The sequence below is a fragment of the Nicotiana sylvestris genome, chromosome 6 (assembly GCF_000393655.2).
Source record: "Nicotiana sylvestris chromosome 6, ASM39365v2, whole genome shotgun sequence".
NCBI lineage: Eukaryota > Viridiplantae > Streptophyta > Magnoliopsida > Solanales > Solanaceae > Nicotiana > Nicotiana sylvestris.
Window position 1 is genome coordinate 164230780 of NC_091062.1, and position 20356 is coordinate 164251135.

At 35.6% G+C, this 20356-nt stretch overlaps 1 long non-coding RNA gene across 1 annotated transcript; it reads left to right on the forward strand.

The window, feature by feature from the left end:
- Positions 1-3926: 3926 nt before the first annotated feature.
- LOC104217687 (uncharacterized) lies at positions 3927-8203 on the forward strand. Its single transcript, XR_708832.2, has 3 exons — positions 3927-4111; positions 6161-6596; positions 7922-8203. It is a non-coding gene; the product is annotated as an uncharacterized lncRNA (long non-coding RNA).
- The last annotated feature ends 12153 nt before the right edge of the window (positions 8204-20356 follow it).

Sequence of the window (20356 nt, forward strand, 5' to 3'; positions counted from 1 at the left end):
TCCAAAACCTCTCTTTTAAGTGACTTTAATTCCGATTGAATTGTCTCTTGCCATTTTGGCCAATCAGATCTTTGTCGACATTCTTCGATAGATTGAGGTTCAAGATCCTCACTATCTTGCATAATATTAAGTTCAACATTATATGCAAAAATATTATCCACCACTATTTCAGATCGATTTAAATTAATCCCATCACCGGTCGAACCTTTTAAAAGTTCTTCACTCATATGAGCTTCGGGTTCATTGATTTCTTCAGGAATCTCAGAACTAATCAAATCTTGGGTCTCTTTAGAAGATCCCTTCATAGTATCGTTTTGATCATTTGTTGATTTTTTTTCAAGGATTTCATTCCTTAGAACCCAAAGGCCTACCACGCTTCAGGCGTGCTTTAGGTTCACTAGCTCCCATGCTAGTAGATGGTCTTACTGGGACATCAATTCGGATAGGCACATTCTCTGCTGGGATATGTGACTTAGTTATCCTTTTCAAATCAGTAAATGCGTCTGGCATTTGATTTGCTATATTCTGTAAATAGATGATCTTCTGGACCTCCTAATTACATATAGGGGTATGGGGATCAAAGTGAGATAATGATGAAACTTTCCACGCAATTTCTCTTTTGATTTCCTTTTTCTCTCCCCCTAATTGTGGGAAATTTGTTTCATCAAACAGACAATCTGCAAATCGAGCAGTAAATAAATCTCCTATCAATGGTTCAAGATAACGAATAATAGACAGTGATTCAAACCCAACATATATTCCTGTCCTTCTCTGTGGTCCCATCTTACTGCACTGTCGTGGTGCTACTGGCACATATACAGCACATCCGAAAATTCGTAGATGAGCAATATTTGGTTCATGACCAAAATTAATTATGATGGAGAATATTTATTATAATGTGTCGGTCTGAGACGTATAAGTGATGCTGCATGCAAGATAGCATGGCTCCAAATAGTAGTGGGCAATGTTGTTTTCATAAGTAGTGGTCTTGCTATCAATTGCAGGCGTTTAATAAATGACTCTGCAAGGCCATTTTGAGTATGAACATAAGCTATAGAATGTTCAATTTTTATCCTAACTGATAGACAATAATCATCAAAAGCTTGAGATGAGAATTCTCCAGTATTATCAAGGCGAATAGCCTTTATAGGATAATATGAGAATTGTGCCCTTAATCAAATTATTTGGGCTAATAGCTTTGCAAACGCTAGGTTGCGAGATGATAATAGGCACACATGAGACCATCTTGAAGATGCATCTATTAGGACCATAAAATATCTGAACAACCGACTTGGTGGGTGAATAGGTCCACATATATCCCCATGTATACGCTCTAAAAAGGTAAGGGATTCAATGCCAACCTTCATTGGTGATGGTCTAGTGATCATTTTGCCTTGATAACAAGCATCACAAGTAAATTCGTCATTTGTAAGAGTCTTCAGGTTCTTTAATGGATGCCCACTCGAATTTTCAGTAATTCGTCTCATTATTATTGATCCAGGATGGCCCAAACGGCTATGCCAAAGCACAAAAGTATTTGAATCCGTAAACTTCTGGTTTACGATAGAGTGTGCTTCAACTGTACTAATTTTTGAATAGTATAAGCCAGAAGATAAAGTTGGTAACTTTTCTACAATGCATTTCTGGCCAGAAATATTCTTTGTAATACAAAGATATTCCCTTTTCATTTCATCTATTGTCTCAATATGATACCCATTTCGGCGGATATCTATAAAACTCAACAAGTTTCTTCGGGACTTGAAGGAGAATAATGCATTGTCTATATTAAGTTTTGCTCCCTTAGACAGAAATATAATGGTTCTTCCGGGGTCTTCAATCAAACTTATATTACCAGAAATTGCTGAAACATTTGCTTTTTTCTTATGCAAATAAGAAAAGTATTTCTGATACTTGAATATGGCATGAGTTGTTCCACTATCAATAATACAATTATCTTCATGATTTGTCTTTGATCCAAATATAATTTGAGAATTATCCATATTCTTCAAAAGGACATAAATAAAATATATTATAGTAAACATCATTATCAAAGCATAACTTTTATTTATGTACAACAATTATATAACCATACTATCTATTACAAACGACAAAAATTAAAATATTTACATTTTTACAGATTCACTACCGATTACATGGCTTGTTTCTCCTTCTGGGAGTGCAAAGTAATCAGCTACATCCAAATGCATGAAGTCTAAATTATCTTCAGAAATAAAATTTACTTCAGCATTTTTCTCTGTCTTTTTCAGGGAGGCTTGATAAAGCTCAACCAGGTGCTTTACCGTACGACAGGTACGTGACTAGTGCCCTTTTCCTCCATATCTATAGCATGCATTTTCTACATTTGGTGCTTGCACCGCTTCATGCTTTTGTTCCTTCCTTTTCCATTGCTGGTGGTGAGGAGGCTTCTTTGGTGCATTATTATTACCATGATTGAGGTTTCTTCTCCGACCACGGCCATGACTACGACTAGGGCCACGACCTCTTCCACGTTTAGCTTGGTGGAAGTTCGTCTCATTTACTTCAGGGAATGGACAAGAACTAGTAGGTCGGTTTTCATAGTTTTCATTAATAACCCATTATGTTGCTCGGCTATAAGAAGATGTGAGATAAGTTCAGAATACTTTTTAAATCACATCTCTCGATATTGCTGCTGTAGGAGCATATTCGAGGCATGAAAAGTGGTGAAAGTTTTCTCCAACATATCATGATCAGTAATATTATCACCACATAATTTCAAATGGGAAATAATTCTGAACATAACATAATTATACTCACTTATAGATTTAAAATCTTATAGCTTTAGATGAGTCCATGCATATCGTGCTTGTGGAAGAACGACCATCTTCAGGTGGTCATATCTATCTTTTAAATTATTCCACAGTGGTCATATCTTACTAGATCTTTAACAGTAAGATATTCCATTTTCAGTCTCTCATCAAGGTGATAGTGTAGGAATATCATTGCTTTGGCACGATCTTGGTTTGATGTCTGATTTTTGTCTTTGATGGTGTCTGTCAGACCCATCGCATCAAGATGAATTTCAGCATCAAGCACCCAAGACATGTAGCTTTTGCCCGATATGTCTAGGGCAACAAATTCAAGTTTAGAAAGATTTGACATTATTTTGGAAAAGAAAAGTTCTTACCTCAGATACTTTCAAAATATTTGCTCAAGATGGCAGAGTCTCGTGCTGATAACGTGTTATAAAATAAAGACTATAAAATAAAGACAAGTATATAGAGAAACTGTTATATTATTCGAATTCAAATTGATGTACATAATGAACTGAAATCTCTTCTATTTATAGAAAAAAGAAAGTTGTTGTGTAAGCTGCTACTGCAATCTGCTGTGTAAGCTGCTACGCAAGCTGCTGTGTAAGCTGCTACTACAAGCTGTCGTGTAAGCTGCTACTACAAGCTGTCGTGTAAGCTGCTACTACAAGTTGTTGTGTAATCTGCTACTGTACCAGATATGGATAATTTTCTACTGAGAGCAGTGTTTATCCATAATGGAGTACTGAATGGATAAGCTTATTATACCCGGTATGGATAATCTTCTACCGGGGGTAATATTTATCCATAACCGGGTACCGAAGTGATAAGCTTCTTCAGGAAACTTATTTTCAATAAAGTACTAAATAAATAAACATATTTACGGCGGAATCTCATATGGATAAGCTTCTTCAGGTAGCTTATTTACAACGGAGTACTAAATGAACATCCATAATATATTTATAACACTCCTTACTTTTTTCCCAAAATTTTCTGAAACCTGCCAAACCTTAATAGTGTAATATAAATATTAAATTTTCCTCTTTTCCCAAAAAGCACACAAGCCAAATTTTTCAAAGGCAAAAATCCCTAATCGATAATATTTATACGGACTATACCCACAAAATTTCTCTTAGGCAAAGAAACATCCCTAATAGATAACTATCTTCCCAAATTTTTTCTTCCTAATTCTTTGATCCTTCTCGCATTTTGTGGTCCCTTTGCAAGAGTAGCGTTCCTCCCAAACTTTAATTTCCAGGCTTTGTCCTCTTCCTCTACAACTATGCTCTCCGACGCACTCTTCAATTTGCTCGTTTTTAGTATGTGTTACTTTTTGTCTGTAGTAAATTAGTGTTTGCGATAGTTTTACAGCTTCTCCTACTCGATTTTAATTTACTTATGAATTTGTGTTTGCGTTATCCAAGCATTTAGGGTAGAGAAGTGAAAAGTTGTTTCCTTTTTCTTCTTCGGTATTTTAGGCCTTTTTTTGGGTATTCTCAAAGATTTTTGGGCATCTAGTCTTGCCACTGTATCTTAAAACTGAAAGTTGTATTACCAATTTGATATACTTGCCTAATGAAATTAACTAGATTCCATATTATTGTTTGTTATAATTTGGTGTAGATTAATTGATAGTCGTATTGTCATAATTTAATTTGGCTGTAAATTAGTGGCCTGCTTGTAGGGTTCCTAACAAATGTTATGTAGGATTATGTATTAAGCTTCAGTTTCTTTTGGAGTGATGACACTTACTAAGTAAATTGTCGAAGAAGATGTAACAAGGAGCAAAACACAAAAGAATGTACATAAGAGAGTAGAATACAGCTAGAAAATGTTAAAGCGATGTGGAAATTTTCTATTTTGTGGATGCCGGTGCTTTTCGCAATTGGACATGATGCATTTCTTTTGGGGTGATGGCTGTGCAATACGTATAGTGTATAGATCTCAAGAAACTCTAAAATGCTTCAAAACTATCATTTTATTCCAAATTCAGCTACTAATTGTTGCTCCTGAAACTTTGATTGATCAGTCAGAGTGTTCTTAAATGTCATTGATCTTTCTGGATTTTCTATGGGAGACAGAAAAGGAAAAAGGCCAAATAGGACTGAATTATTGTTTGAATTGCTCGTTTCATACTAACAAACAAAAATGATTTTCATTCTATATTAAATAAATGAAAAAGCCCAGTGTTAATTCCTTCTCCCCTCTCTCTCTCTCTCGCTCTCTCTATTGATCTAAAAGGTCCACTCTTCATTATCTTCTTATTATCCATGGAATCTACTAGTATTTGTAATCACTACTTCATTGATCTTTTCTGTTTTCTGAGATTGTAAATTATTTTTCCCAAGGTTTATTTGTCCTAATGTTCAAATGGTTAAATAAGTCCTATTTCTCTTCATTTTTCCAGTTTATGTTTTTGACAAAAGTGTTTGTTGTAGCTCCATTTTTAGTGAGACACGAGTCATCTGCCATGCAAGCGTCTTATGTTTTGTTGACACAGTTTGATTATAGGTCAGGTGTTCAATAGGTCATAGGCTTAAATTAAGTTTCTAGATGAAAACTCGGACAAATTTAAGGGGGTCCATGCATAAAGTAACAATAATTATTCTCTGTATTCTCCTTTTTATATGGTTTATGTTCTTTTCTTTAGTAATACATTTTGATTTACACTTTTTTTGATTTTAACATCTCACTTTGCCGTTAATGACATATTTTTTTATAACTCTTTGGAGAAAGATGCGCAACAAGATATATTGAAAACCACTAGATTCTAAGGCTACTTTTGGTTTATATGCCCCTAGCTTGTTTCAATGATAATTGCTCATTTTTTAAGTTTTGTACACATCCAAACACTGACATACCAAAAAAAAACAAGCAGAGTAATAATAGTAGTATTAGTAGCAGTAGAGACAAAAGTTCAAAAAAATCACAACATACAAAAGAGCTTTCTACCATTGTAAGCTCTTATCTGTTACTAACAGATTCATGACTTGAATAAAGAAACTAAGACCACAAATAGAAAATAATTATGTATAAACTGTCATATAGATATAAACTGCGATGGGAAAATATGTTGGTTGACAAAAGTTATCTCATATTGATATGGAAAACCAACTTTTAATATTTAATTTAGCAGTCCAAATAGTTTTCTATATGATCAAGTACCTTTACTACTAATATAAACAGTCATTATTTTGATCGTTGTAGTATCAGTTCAATTGGCAGAGTATGAAAGGCTTTATATGGAGATATACTTAGTAAATTGCATGACGTTTCTAATTTAAAGAATGTCCATATCATTTCTTTGATCTTAATCATTGATTCAATTTTATATACTTGAACTATCTTCTCTTGAATTTGGTCTGTAGGCTGAAATGAAAAAGATACAATCAACACAACAAAGTGAAGATGTCGGTCAATCAGTTGATGCATTTGCATCAGTCATAGGACCCGAGCATCCACGCCGCGTAAATTATATGCATGTGGGGTTTCCAAGACCGACTTACAAAAGTGGGAGATATTGGACTCTCTTTAAGTTCCTACTGATGAGATGATGTAGCAAAAAATTGAAGAAATAGAATGTAGGATTCATTAAAGAATGCAGGAAAAGCTCAATGCACAAAAGGATGCTATGGAAAGAGAATTACAATTAACGTCGTCGCACAACTTCAGCGTCTGAACCCAGGATTACGGATTGATCCTAACATGTTCGCTTTTAGTGCTCGTTCACCTGGATAAACTTACTCTGCAGAACAAGCTGTTATTCAACTAATCAATCTTCTATCTACCGGTAGTAACGATCTGGTTAGTACTTACTCAAAATGTTAAACCTCTTCTTCTCTTTCTTATTCTCCTCCTTCCTTCTGCTATTTCTTCTACCACTGCACTTAATCCGTGTTCATAAATTTTTTAGTTCTTGTTCTCTCTCTCGTGCAATTGAGTGGTCTCGCTTCATGCACACACATAGCTGTGTGGTTTTCTCTGATAATCTTGATCTTTTCTTCACTTTGCCTTGATAGTCTTGTCATTATAGTTCTTTTTACCACTTCTCTTTTGGATTTTTGTTGATGTATAGTTCTTTGGTTACCTCGTCAGTTCTGTTATTGTGATGCAAAACTTTTTGTGTTGCCTTGTCGACATTATTATTGTGAGTTTTAAACAGATCTTCATCTCAACTATCTTGTATAGTTTATTGATTAGTGATCCAACGGAGAACTTGTAAGGTCTGGAGACCTATGAGTTTTAAACTTTTAGCATTTTGAATAGCTATGCTCAAAGTTAATAGTTCCAGAAGATTTACATCACATTTCAGATTGTTTTCAAGGAAAATTTAACAAAATGCTCTGAGATTAGAGAAAGCTACTTATTTAGATATACACTTTGCTTTACTTTAATGATATTTTTATATTCACAGATTATCCAATTTCAATTGTGGAAAATTTCTTAGATTCGCCGTACTTTTCCTTTCTTTGGTTAGTCTTAATTCTTTTTTGAACTTGTTTAGTTTAGTGTATATAAATATGTTATACACATTAGCGGTTTGACTTTACTCTTGATGATCGCTTTAATATTTTGAGTGTAACTTTAGTGTACGAAGGGTTTATATTGGCTATATCGAATTTAAACAGAATTGGATTTTACACATATAAGATATACAGGCAGCAACATAACTAGTAATATCTAACCAATTACATTTTTACTGGCATACTTATTTAGCCTTGTCGAGTGGCTCATTCATTCGGTTTCTCATTGAGCAGCCAAGTACAGGAAAAGTGGCTACTGAATCCTAGCCACAGTGGGCAGCTGTTATGCACTTTGTTCACAAGCTACTTAACTCAATTCAACGAAATACAAAAAGTGTCCATTTTTAGGACATTAGACTGGTGTTGAGCTTACTTATCTACTGCTTTCACCTAGTGAGACTTATACAAGGTTTGCTTTAGTGATAATTGTCTTCTGCTTATGAATTGTGAGGACAATCGTTGAACTGCCAGGGTCATTTATGATGGAACTGGAAAGGCCATTATGATTTTCCCCTTTAACACTCATTTTATGTCTTTTCCTTTTATGCTTGCTTGAATTGTCAACTAGCGTTGGAAGGTAATGACTTTATTTATCCTTTTTTGTAGGTGGAGAAATGATGAAAAGAAAGTCGAAAGCGATGAAGTTCTAGACTTTACTTAAGAAGGTTTTTAAATTATTGCTGAAACTCTAGATGTTCTAGGAATCTTTTGTTAGCAAACATTTTGGAAACTTTTGTAAAATCTATGCAGCTTGGGTTAGAGGCGTATTTTGGTTTTATGGATATTCTATATAGCTTGTTGGACAATTAATTTGGATTGTGAATGGTAATGAATAGTTTCATTTTGAGAATTATATAAATTCTAGTGTATATTGTTTCAATTAAGCTGTTACATTAGCCTATCAAAACCGTTGCAATAGGCCACAAGATGTGTTTCAGTATATAATGTAAATTGTTGCAATAGATCATGAAAACCATTCTGATAGGATATTAAAGTATATAATGTAAATTGTTGCAATAGATCATGAAAACCATTCTGATAGGATATTAAACCAACGCAATAGGTCATGAAAACCGTTCCAATAGTTTTTGCTCGATTGTAAGAAACTGTAGCAATAGGGAAAAAGAAAACCGTTGTAGTTCCTTTAAATAGACATTGCCATAGCTTACATAACCGTTGCATTAAATCAAATGGCAACAATTTTGAACCGTTACAGTAGAATACAAATACTCGTTGCATCAGAAAGAGGAATACCCGTTGCGATAGATGGTACTATAGCAACGGTTATAACAACCGTTACAAGAACCGTTGCTTACGAGCTATTGGCACGCGACCTGATGGAACGGTCACCAAGCCGTTGCCATATACATACTGTAACGGTTTATGTGGCTGTTGCAATGGTTTTCCCTGCGTTGCCATAGGCCTATTTTCTAGTAGTGAGAGAAGTAAGCAGAATAAAAGAACAAGAGAGCACAGATGATTAGCCTTGGCTTGCAGCCGGCTAATAGCAGCAAATAGCACAAGAGAGAGGGGAGAGCAGAGATTTTTAGTAAGAGAGGTAGTTTTTGAAAACCAAAATGTTCGTCCATGTGTTAATGAAAGACATAGAGTATTTGTAGTTGAAAAATAGGTAGTGAAATAAGGTAAGAATCATAGTAGCATAATAATTGAAGAACTCAGAATCAATCAATTAGGGAATCAAGGAAGTACTCCCTTAAAGTTAAGGGAATCAAATCAAACGGGAAGATTCAGTATCATATAAGGCAAGAAGAAAAATCAGTGCATGACTAAATAAGGAAGGAGTCAAGGTTCAGTAAGCATAGAGTAGTCAATTAGGACTAAATTCATAAAACCTTAATTAAGGACACGAATCAGTAGAAATAAAATATCATAGCAAATATAGTAAAGAAATCAGTCAGTTTAAAGAGACGGGGTAAAGCTTTTAGGGCTTTTAAAAGAAAATCTTTCAATTAAACCATCAATTAAGGAAATCAGAATCAATCAAGAGGGAGTCATGATTCTGTATTTTCAACATATAAATAGAGAAGATCAAACAGACGTAGCAAACAGGCAAGGTTAGCCATAGTGACAGAAAGAAGCAAGAGAGGAACAAACAAAACGATCATAGTCATATAGAAGTGACATAAGTAGGCTAAGGATTCAGTAAAACACATTCGAAGCATGGTAACCATGAAAGATTAACAAGAATCAAGTAAACAGGCTAACACACAGAACCAAAGCAAAGAAAATCTTAGAAATTAGGGCTTTCGACATAGGCGAATTAAAAGCAGTAAGAACATAAGATCGATCAAAATAAGCAAGGAAAGAGGTTTAATCATAAAGAAAATCAGTTAAAAACAATGTAGAAAGAACTCTGAGAAAACCCTAATTATTTAAAGAAAGTAAAAATGGTTTAAAGTTGAGGATCTTTCAGATGAAGTTCGAGAATAGTGCAAATAATAGGAAGAAACAGACTTAAAGCGTTAAAATTAACACAGATCTAAGAGATTCAAACGAGAGTTAGGGTTTCAATGGGAACCCAGATAGAAACGACAGAACCTGTTGTAAACTTCACCGGTCGTAACATATAAGGTGTGATTTTGCCCAAAATCACACCGTAAAAGCCATGAGTAACAGAAACAGAAACCCTAGATCCAAATCGACATGGCTCAGGACCCTTGAAGGCCTTAGAGCTGATGAGCAAGGCGAATGGGAAACCATTGGGGGCTTGGGGTTGAAAGTTGGTCACCGGAGATGACCGGAGAAGGGAGGTGATTGACAGAGTCTAGGGTTAGGTTGAGAGAAGAGAGAAGATGAGAGGATTTGAAGGTGGCGGATTTAGAAAAGTGATTAGGGTTAGAGGTCTTTTAGAATTAAAAAGGAAAGAATAAAGGAGGGTCGTTGATCTTTTAGATCAATGCCAAGATTTGATGGGTTTGGGTCGGGTAGGAAGTGTTTGGGTCTTAGGTCGGGTTATTTAATAGGAGATTGGGCTGAGGAGGGGTCCGAATTAGGCTAAAATGGAAAGCCAAATCTGGCTATGATTCAAATAGCCAGTTATTCCTAGTTTAATTTATAATAAATAATAGGTAATTTCTGAAAAATAATTTAATGTGGCAAAATAATTTAAAATACATAATTATAATATTAAAAATATAGGAACCAATTTTATGCATTTAAAATATAATTATACCTTAAAATGGGATAATATTGCAATTATATGCAATTTAGCTTAAAAATAATAAATGTAATTATAAAAATGCATGAAAAATATATTAGCCATATTTTGGCATAAGTATAGAAATTAAATGAATAAATCATCATAAAAATAATTTAGGAAATAATTATTGGAAATTTTATGAATAAAAGGGGAGAAAATGAATCAATTTAAACCCTTAAAATTATGGAAAAAATAATAAAAACCTTGTGCATGCTCATATATGTATATATATGCTATTTTAAATATATATATATATATATATGCTATTTTGAAGGTATTTATGCATATTTAAAGTATATAGGAAAAAATTGGGTATCTACAACACTGTGTTCGCAAAAGCGAAGAATACATCGCAAATGCGAAACCTGAAGAATCATGTCTCCATCACAATGGCGATTAAACACTTCGCAAATGCAAAGCAAGGCCATCCCAAATGCGAACTAACTTAATTCCGGCCTTTATCGCAAATGCGATGCTGAGTCCGCAAATGCGAACTCAACAGGCCTCGCAAAAGCAGCGATTTCCTTGCAAATGTGAGTCCATCCCTTAGCAGCCCAGCTTCGAAATACGAGGCTGCTTCGCAATTGCGATAGTTGCATTTGTGACATAAATATCGCAAATGCAATGACACCAGTACCAGAAATGAAAGACTATGAAAAGTTATTCCAAAACCAACCCGGAACTCACCCGAGCCCTCAGGGCTCCAACCCAAATATGCACACAAGTCTAAAAATACCTCACGAACTTTCTCGCGTACTCAAATTATTAATATAACTTCTAAAACCATGAATCGGATGCCAAAACGCATGAAAATCACTATGAACTTCAAGAACTTCTAGAATTGCAACCAAGCGCCCGAACCATACCAAATCAACTCCAAACGACACCAAATTTTGTAGGCAAGTCTCAAATAACATAACAGAGCTGCTTCAACTTTCAGAATCGCATTCCAACCTCGATAATATAAAGGTCAACTATAGGTCAAACTTCTCCATTTTCCAAACTTCAACTTTTCCAACTTTTGCCAAAATGCCTCAAATTACCCTACGGGCCTCCAACTCCAAATTCGAACGTGTTCCTAAGTCCAAAATCACCATATGAATCTATGAGACCACCCACAAACCATTCCGAGGCCGGTTAGTTAAAAATCAAATTTCGGTCAAATTCCCACCGCTTAAGCATCCAAAACTAGATTCCTCCTTCCAATTCGACTCCATTTCATCCGAAAACTGAATCCAACCGTACACACAAGTCGATAAATATAATATGAAGTTGCTCGTGACCTCAAATTGCTAAACCAAATGAAATTGCACAAAACGACCAGTCGGGTCGTTACAGTAGGGGAAAGAGTTTAAGAATCAGATCAAAAAGCAATGGAGGGAAAAGCCTGTTGCTGAGCAAGTTCCAATGCAGAAGGAACAAATACAGGAACAAGAGGATGGTTGACTGAGTGAGCAACCAGCAATATAGAAGGAGCAGATTCTTAAGCTAGTACAGGAATAACAGGTCAATCCAGAGAAAATGATTAATCAGGAAATGGAGATGCAACCAGTTTAGAAGTCCAGAGGAAAACAAAAGATGAAAGCTAAAGAAATTACACAGCAGATGGGAGCATTAACTGAGAAAGAATTTGTGAATATGATGAACAGAAATACATATAGTCCACTGTCAATACAAGAGGCTAGCAGCACTGGAAGGGTGATTGAAGGGATTAGCCTCAATGAGGAGAATCCACCATGTTCTTTAGCTCTTGGAACATAAGGGGGCTAAATAAGCCCTATAAGCAAAAAGGAACTCAATGCCTTTTGCTTAAATACATAATATATTTACTAGGATGCCTTGAGAGAAGAATGAAACCTAGAAGTATTAATAAAGTGAAAAGGAAGTTTCATAAGGACTGGAAAGTGCATTCAGATGAAGCTATAACAAACAATGGGAGAATCTGGCTATTTTGGAAGGACAGTATGGTACAGGTACATATTATTGGTGCTACTACTCAATTGTTACATTGCCAAGTGAAGGATAAGGGATCAAGCTTCTCAGGCTACATCACATTTGTTTATGGGAAGAACAACCTCATTTAAAGAAGGGAATTATGGGAGAAACTAAGACAAATTCATAGCACTATTAGGAGGCTTGGATAGTTATTGGAGACTTTAACAATGTTTTATCTATTCATGATTGACTCAATGGTCAACCAGTACATCAAGCTGAAATGGTGGAATTTCAAGAATGTTTAAGGGATATTGAACTGGGGCAATTGAGCAGAAAAGGGTGTCAGTGGTCATGGTGTAATAAAAGAGATGCAGAAGATAGAATATACAGTAATATTAACTGGGCATTTGGGAATGCTTCTTGGCTAACTCACTATAGTAGTCTTCAAGCAGTTTTAAATTGTCAGGAGTCTCGGATCATTCTCCTATCATTATCAACACTGAGGTTACTAGAAATTATTTGCCAAAACCATTCAGATTATATAATGTGCTGCTCAATCAGAAGGAGTTTGAAGAAGCTGTTAATGAGGTAGGAAAGCAAAGCATTTAGGGATACACTATGTTCTCAATTTGGAAGAAATTGCAAAGGTTAAAGGATAAGACAAAGCACATGAATAAAGAAATGACTTCATTAGAGAAAAAGATTAGCCAGATCAGCGAACAGTTGAAGAATGTTCAAGGAGAAATTGATGAAGACCCATTCAACAGTCAATTAATAGCTAAAGAAAAGGAGTTGCTAATGCAGATTGAAAAATGGGAAGGAGTTAATGAACAGGTTTTGAGGAAAGATCCAGAGCAATATGGATACAAGCAGGGGATCAGAATTCCAAATTCTTTCATGTTCATTTGAAGGCCAGACAATTGAGGAATAAAATTTCAGCCATATTCAATGACCAAAGGGATAAAATGACCGATCCTGTTATGATAGAACAAGAGTTTAGAGGATTCTTCCAAACACTCTTGGGCACATCAGCTAATGAATTACCTTGTATTGATATTGAAATAGTTAGAGATGGTCACTGTTGTTGATACTCAATTTTTCCTCATATATTTCAAAATGCATATATACTTTCAAAATAGTGCATGAGCATCAACCAGTATTTTTCCATAATTTTTTGTATTTTTTAAAGGATTTTTCTAGCATTTTATTATATAAATAATTACTAATTGCATCACAAATGATTTTATAATAATTTTATTTACTTAATTTTATCATTTATATTTATACTGAGCTTTGATTATTTTACAAATAGCCATATATACATATTAGGGTTATAATTGCAATAACTTTGCAATAATAGCCCATGTGTGCATAATTGCCTTATTTCACTAGAAAATAACATTTTATATTTTTATAATACTAAGTAATTACATTAAATCAGCCTCATGCATAAAAATAATTTTTATCATTTAATTAGCTATTTTTACAAATTATTTTATTAATAAATTAGGTATTTTAAAAAATAACCCCTTTAATTATGTTTAATTGGGAACCCCCCCCCAGCCCAATTCAAATTAAACCTTAGCCCAATCCTCCCTAGCACAAATTAAATGACCCCTACCCGACCCAGAACCTCCTTTAATCGTGGTCGTTGATCTCTGAGATCAACAGTCCTCGTTATCCCTTTCCATTTTTAATCCAACGACCCCCCAAACCCTACCCATTATCTTCAATTGCACCGCCTCTGAATCCTCTCTTCATCTATTCTCTCTCAGATAGAACTCAAACCCTAGCCGTCGTCACCAGAAACTACCTGTTCCATGGGGTTCCTCTGCGATTTCAGGCCCCTTCCAACCTCTTACCTCTTCTGGTTGTTTGAGTTTTTTGTTTTATTAAAGAATCTTGAAGAGGTCCAACTCAGATTTGCTCAAAACCGTTTATGAATCTACCTATGGTCATCTCCGCTTGTGGGTACTATTATCTTCGTGTTTATGGCTCGAATCTATGGTTCCAAACCAGATTTTCTTTCATCTATGTCATTCTCTTAAAACCCTAGTCTCTTGCTACTCGAATCCGTTCAGATACTTGTAGATCTGAGGTAGTTTTAAGTTTATTTTGTTATTTCTCTTAAAAAAACTTTCTGTGTTTTCTTATTATTAACCAATTTTTTGTCTTCTCTAAAGCTAGGGTTTTACCCTTTTAAGTTTCTGAGAATACTAACTTTTTAAGTGTTTAACCTTAATTTTCTTTACTTGTTCGACTGATTCTCATGGCTATGTTCTAAAACCCTAGTGTTTTGATCTCTAGCGGGTTTTCTGTCAAAATGCTTAGACATTTAAATGCTTTCAACTATGGTTTTCTTCTTTACTATTTCGACCGATCATTTTTGAGTTTCATCTCTACTCCTTTGACATATCCTAGGGTTTTGATTCTCTGACTATTTATCCTGTTGTCTTTTGCCCGTTACTTTTAATTGTATCAATTAAGTTATTAATTGATTTACTTACCTAAATTAGGGTTTGAATTTAGTACCCATATTTTCTTATTTAAGTTTTACTTGTTCTTACCCTATATATGTGTCCGTATTATTGTCTTGATTGTGTGTCCTTATTCCTAATTGATTCTGGAAATTATGTCTTACCTTATTAACCTTGCTCTTAATTACGGATTGATTCTGTGTGAGATTTTTTCTTAAATTAAGTGGTGCTTATTTGATTTTGTCCTGTTAATTGATTCTTGAATGAGTGCTAATTGATTTTTATATATTATGTATATGTGATTGATTCATTACCTTATGTGACCTACCCTATTGCATGCTATAAAAACCCTTCTTGTTCTGATTTTCAAGGACAGGTTCAGACTTACACGAACACTCAGAAAGAAACACACACACACACAAGCTCTTGCTCTCATTCAAACCTTTGTATTACTTTTGTTTGCTACATTGTCTAGCCGGCTGAAAGCCAAAGCTAGACTATTGGATCGTGCATACTTTCAACTTTATGTTTGCTATATCTTAACTGGTATGTCTCCACTTCTGTCATCATTCAATATGTTGTAATTAGACCTATGTGCTTCATGCTTATTGATCTTAATCAGCATATCTGCTTCTATGTAATTAGACCTATGTGCTTCATGTTTATCACTCTTAATCAGCATGCCTACTTCCATGAAATTAGACCTATGTGCTTTTTGTTTTCAGCATGTCGGTTAGACCTACGTCCATTTGGTTTCTCAACTAGCATGAGTTCTGTCCTGTTTTAAGTGTTCACCCCTTAACAAACTCCTGATTAATTCATGATTTCTATGCTCTCAACTTTTGTTACCTTTCTGTACGATTGTTTGATCCCAGCATGTTGTTCTCTGATTAATATATGCATGTATGTTCACCTAGTAATAGCTAATGGATTAATTGTTACTCTGTCCTGTCTGTTATGATTGCTGGAGTTCATGGCTGAACTCCTTCTGCTAAATGTGTGCTGCTTGTGGTTCTTGTAATCTGGTAATCTGCTTCTATGCACTTCTGAAATCCAAACTATTTCTCTAAAACAAAATTGTCTTCTATTTTCATACATTATTTTCAACTCCTACTCTTAGTTAACTAGGGTCCTGCCACCCCCAATGTGAGCACTGCTTAGGGTCCATGAGACTCCTCTGAACTCTAACACATTAGGGTTAGTTTCCAATCCTTTATGAACTACTTCTGAACATTTGTTCTCTAGTGTGAGCACTACCCTGGGTCCTCGAATCCCATGGAAACTCTGACACACTAGAGATTAGGCTTCATGGTACTTTACCAATAGTTACTGTGTATCTCTGAGCTTTGGAACTGTTATGGTTTGAAGGTCTGGGTTATCCGGAAGCATTGGGCCTGCTGCAGGCCTCCTATAGTCATATATTTTGTAATTTATTCATTTACTTATGGCCTGTATTAATTATTTTGTAATAACGATGGGGTAATAGTGAATTGGAAAAAATTGGGCCTAGTTTAATGTTTGCATGAGAATGGGGTTGAAAACCTGCTTTAGGTGCCTATTTTTTTCAAACATTTTCACTACTATATGCTAGATATCCTGTCTATAGGTTATTTATATTCCGTTACAGTGTGCAGTAGATAACATGCCTATAAGATTTAATTTGCTCAACATGTCCTAACCCATTTTTAAATGTTATGACTATAGGACCAAAATAATTCTGAATATCCTTTCAAGATTCACACTATTGCATTTAGATACCATGCCTATAAGGCTGTCAAATTAGTTTTCTACATTTAAATACATGCCTGCAAAGTTTCAAAATAAGTTCTGCATTTTTCAAAATCACGCCTATAAAGTTTTAACTCACTTTTGCGTGTTAGATACCATATTTATAGAAAATTTTAAAAAATAGATACCATACATATAGGAAATTTCAGAATCATTTCTGCATTTAGATACCATGTCTATAGGAATTTTCAGAATCATTTCTGCACTTTAGATACCATGCATATAAGGTCTTAAGATCAGTTCTTCTACACTTAGATATCATGCTTGTAGGGTATAAAAGATAAAATCAGCCTGCTAAAACCAGTAATTGTTTCCAGCTCAGTTACCCGGTATATAAAATTATGTCCGGCTATCACTTAGGCAACCTTATAAGTTAATTGGATTCTGGGTTTAAAATTGCTATTTTGTTGCTGCTTGAAACCTGCCCAGATTCAGGAAATAATAAAATCAGTAGGCAAACTGATTAGGTATTTACTGCCCCGCCTTAATGAAACTGTTGTCTATTCTGTTTATACTCATTTAGATATCCTGCATACAGGACTCTTAAAATTTTAAAACTGTTTGTTTGAGGCGTGTAATTGTTTGCTTATTTGTGGAGGTAAATATGAGCCTCTTAATTGCACATTTAAGTGGTAGTCCTATTGACTTTTGTTTGTCGCTTAGTTTTCTCTTTTTAAAATAACATAGGTGAGTCTAGAACTTCCTTAAATAGAGGTCCTAAACACCTCCAGGGAAAAAGGTAAGGGACATGTAATGCATGCATAGGGCACATACTGGATACTATTAGAACGCTTAGGTAACAATAATTAAGGGGAGGGTAATTGGGTAGTAAAGGATGTGATGACTTGTTCACTAATGCTACGCGTAACACCTTTATTTGAGAATAGTTTATCGAGTATTGCACAGAAGTGATCCTATAGGCTAATAAACCTAGGACCCTTTTACTCTGTGTTTTAAGAGTAATATCTATTTGTTTAAATTGCTCTATTTTCTTATAAGACTAATTCACTTAAATTGAGTTTGGCCGGGACCCACCATTGTGTGGACCTCGAGGGGTGCCTAACACCTTCCCCTCAAGGTTATTTTGAGCCTTTACCCAATCTCTGTTAATGCAAACCGGTTTATGAGTTATTTGTTTTAGGTGCCCTAACGCTCCTTAAATCTCTTAGGTGGCGACTCTTCAAATTCCATACCCCTTCCTAAAAGGAAATGAGTTGTCCCAAAGAATGTCGAAACCCAGACTCCGCAAGGAAAAAGGGGGCACGACAGCATGGCGACTCTGCTGGGGATTTATTTAGGCTCTTACCATAACGAACTTATTTTTGTGAATTAGTCTTAAGCATGTTTTATTCTGTTAATACATGTGCACCCTTTCCTTTTTCCCCTTATTTGGATTTAATTGCCTATTTCTCAAGCATTCATGATTTCCTTTATTACAGAAACTGACTTTCTTTCTTGTTTTCTTTCTTAACGTCTTTCAATTATTAAATAAATATTTATCATTTTTTACGTGCAAATACGTGACAACATGTTATTTATTATTGCATAAATCATGCTCAAATTTATATTCCACTCGTGCATAATCAATCCTATAGCAATAATTGATGAGTGTTTGCGCTCTTCCTATATACTATCCTTTAAATTCAGAAAGGCGTATTTGCGGTAAAACTAGTCGATCAATGGTGCAATCGACGGTTCCGTGTCTTTCCCCCTCAAGTTGTCCACTTTATGATACCAGTCTATATACCTCTAGAAACCTTACTCTAATTAATTGTACATGCATCATGATCAAACTTAGCTGGGTTAATATGTTGTCCACATAATAACCCTTTAAGATAAGCCTCGTCCAAAATTCCATCAGGTTTTCCATAATCCCAACGGACACAATCACGATTGTGTGCATTAATTTGGAGAAATAAGTGCCAATATGCTAATCATTGTTGTATAAATAATCGAATCTGGAGGGGAAAAGGGCCTAACCATATTTGTTTTGCAGAAAATGAGGCACGAGGTCCCCAGGTTCGGCATGGTTCGTAACATACCACCATTGTTGCTAGATTGGTGGGAGGATCTTCCGTCAAGTGATAAGAATCATGTGAAAAGGGTCTTGGGAAATTTACCTTCTTTATTGAGCCTTCAGCCAAACAACATGCTAATCGAAGCTGCCACAATGTTCTGGAACAAGGAAAGAGCCGTGTTTCGCTTTGGGGACATAGAAATGACCCCTCTCTTAGAAGAAATAGAGGGATTCGCTGGTCTACCTTGGGATAGTCCTAGTTTACTGGCACCAGAAAATCGCACTACTAGGGGGTTTCTAAAGATGATGGGATTAAAGAAGAATGATGACTTGGAGTGCCTAAAAAGTTCCTACATACCCTTCGACTTCCTCTATGAATGATATGGTCATATCAGATCTTATGTATCTTTGTCGACGAATTCTCCATCACTTCTTTGGGTTGGATCCACCGTAGGGTTTTTGTGTTCATTGTTTGTTTCTTGGGTATGTTAGTATTCCCGATCCAAGGGGATAGAATCCACACCAGATTGGCCATGGTAGCCAAAACCTTGATGGAGAGGAAGGGCAGCCATATACTATTGTCCCTGTGATCATAGCAGACATATACCGGGCCTTGGAACGCTGTCAGAAGGGGTACAAATATTTTGAAGGTTGCAACCTGCTGTTGCAAGTTTGGCTGTTAGAACATATCCAAAAAGGTCAATACCGTCAAGAGTTTCCACGAAGGCCGTGGAATGATCATATAGCCTTCCATCATCCCAAGAAAATGACCTACATCCCAGACAGGTTTGCTCAACCAGAGGATGCTGTAGGATGGGTGCAGTTTTTCAACAATATGACTGAGGACATATACCCTTATGCTCCCCTCAGGGTTATGAGACAGGCAGGCCGAAAGCAAGTCATACTGCGAGTTGCTAAAATTAGTCATTTCATAGCCGATTTTCAGGGTGATGTCATTCCATACAAAAATGAAGCACGACACATGTGGCACTTGAAGATTATCATGGAAAAGGATACCGTCGATACAGATCGATATCATGCTGGTCATGTGTACTTCTGCCTCTCATGGTTGGATGATAACATAAGGGGGAATATTCGAGCCGAGGGTTGGTCTAGGAAATAGGGTCATAGACGAAATTGCCAAAGCACGGGTGAAATATAACAAACTACGCAAAAGGTTTCACAAGTCCGAGGTCGAGCACAAGGAGTGACACAAGACCGACATGAAACTAATCAATGAATGGAGAGAGAGGGCTATTAAATCAAGCAAAAGGTTGGAGTATCTAGTGTACAGTATAATGGAATTAGAGGGGAAGATGAGAAAAAGAGTCATCGATTTCCAAAACGCTGAAGGAAGCGAATGAGGACATTTAGAAAGGGCATACTTACTGTTGAACCTGCGCGAACTGGGGATCTGATCAACAAGAGCATCCAGCCTGCGGATGGTCCTTCTAGGACCAAGTAGAATAGGTTTATTAACTTTTTCAAATGTAATAACGCCAAGTGTCATTAGTGACTTATCTTATTTAGTGTCATTTTAGATTCATCTATTTTTACATTAATGAAATGAGGCAGTTATTGGCACTGAAATTATCCAAATCTAT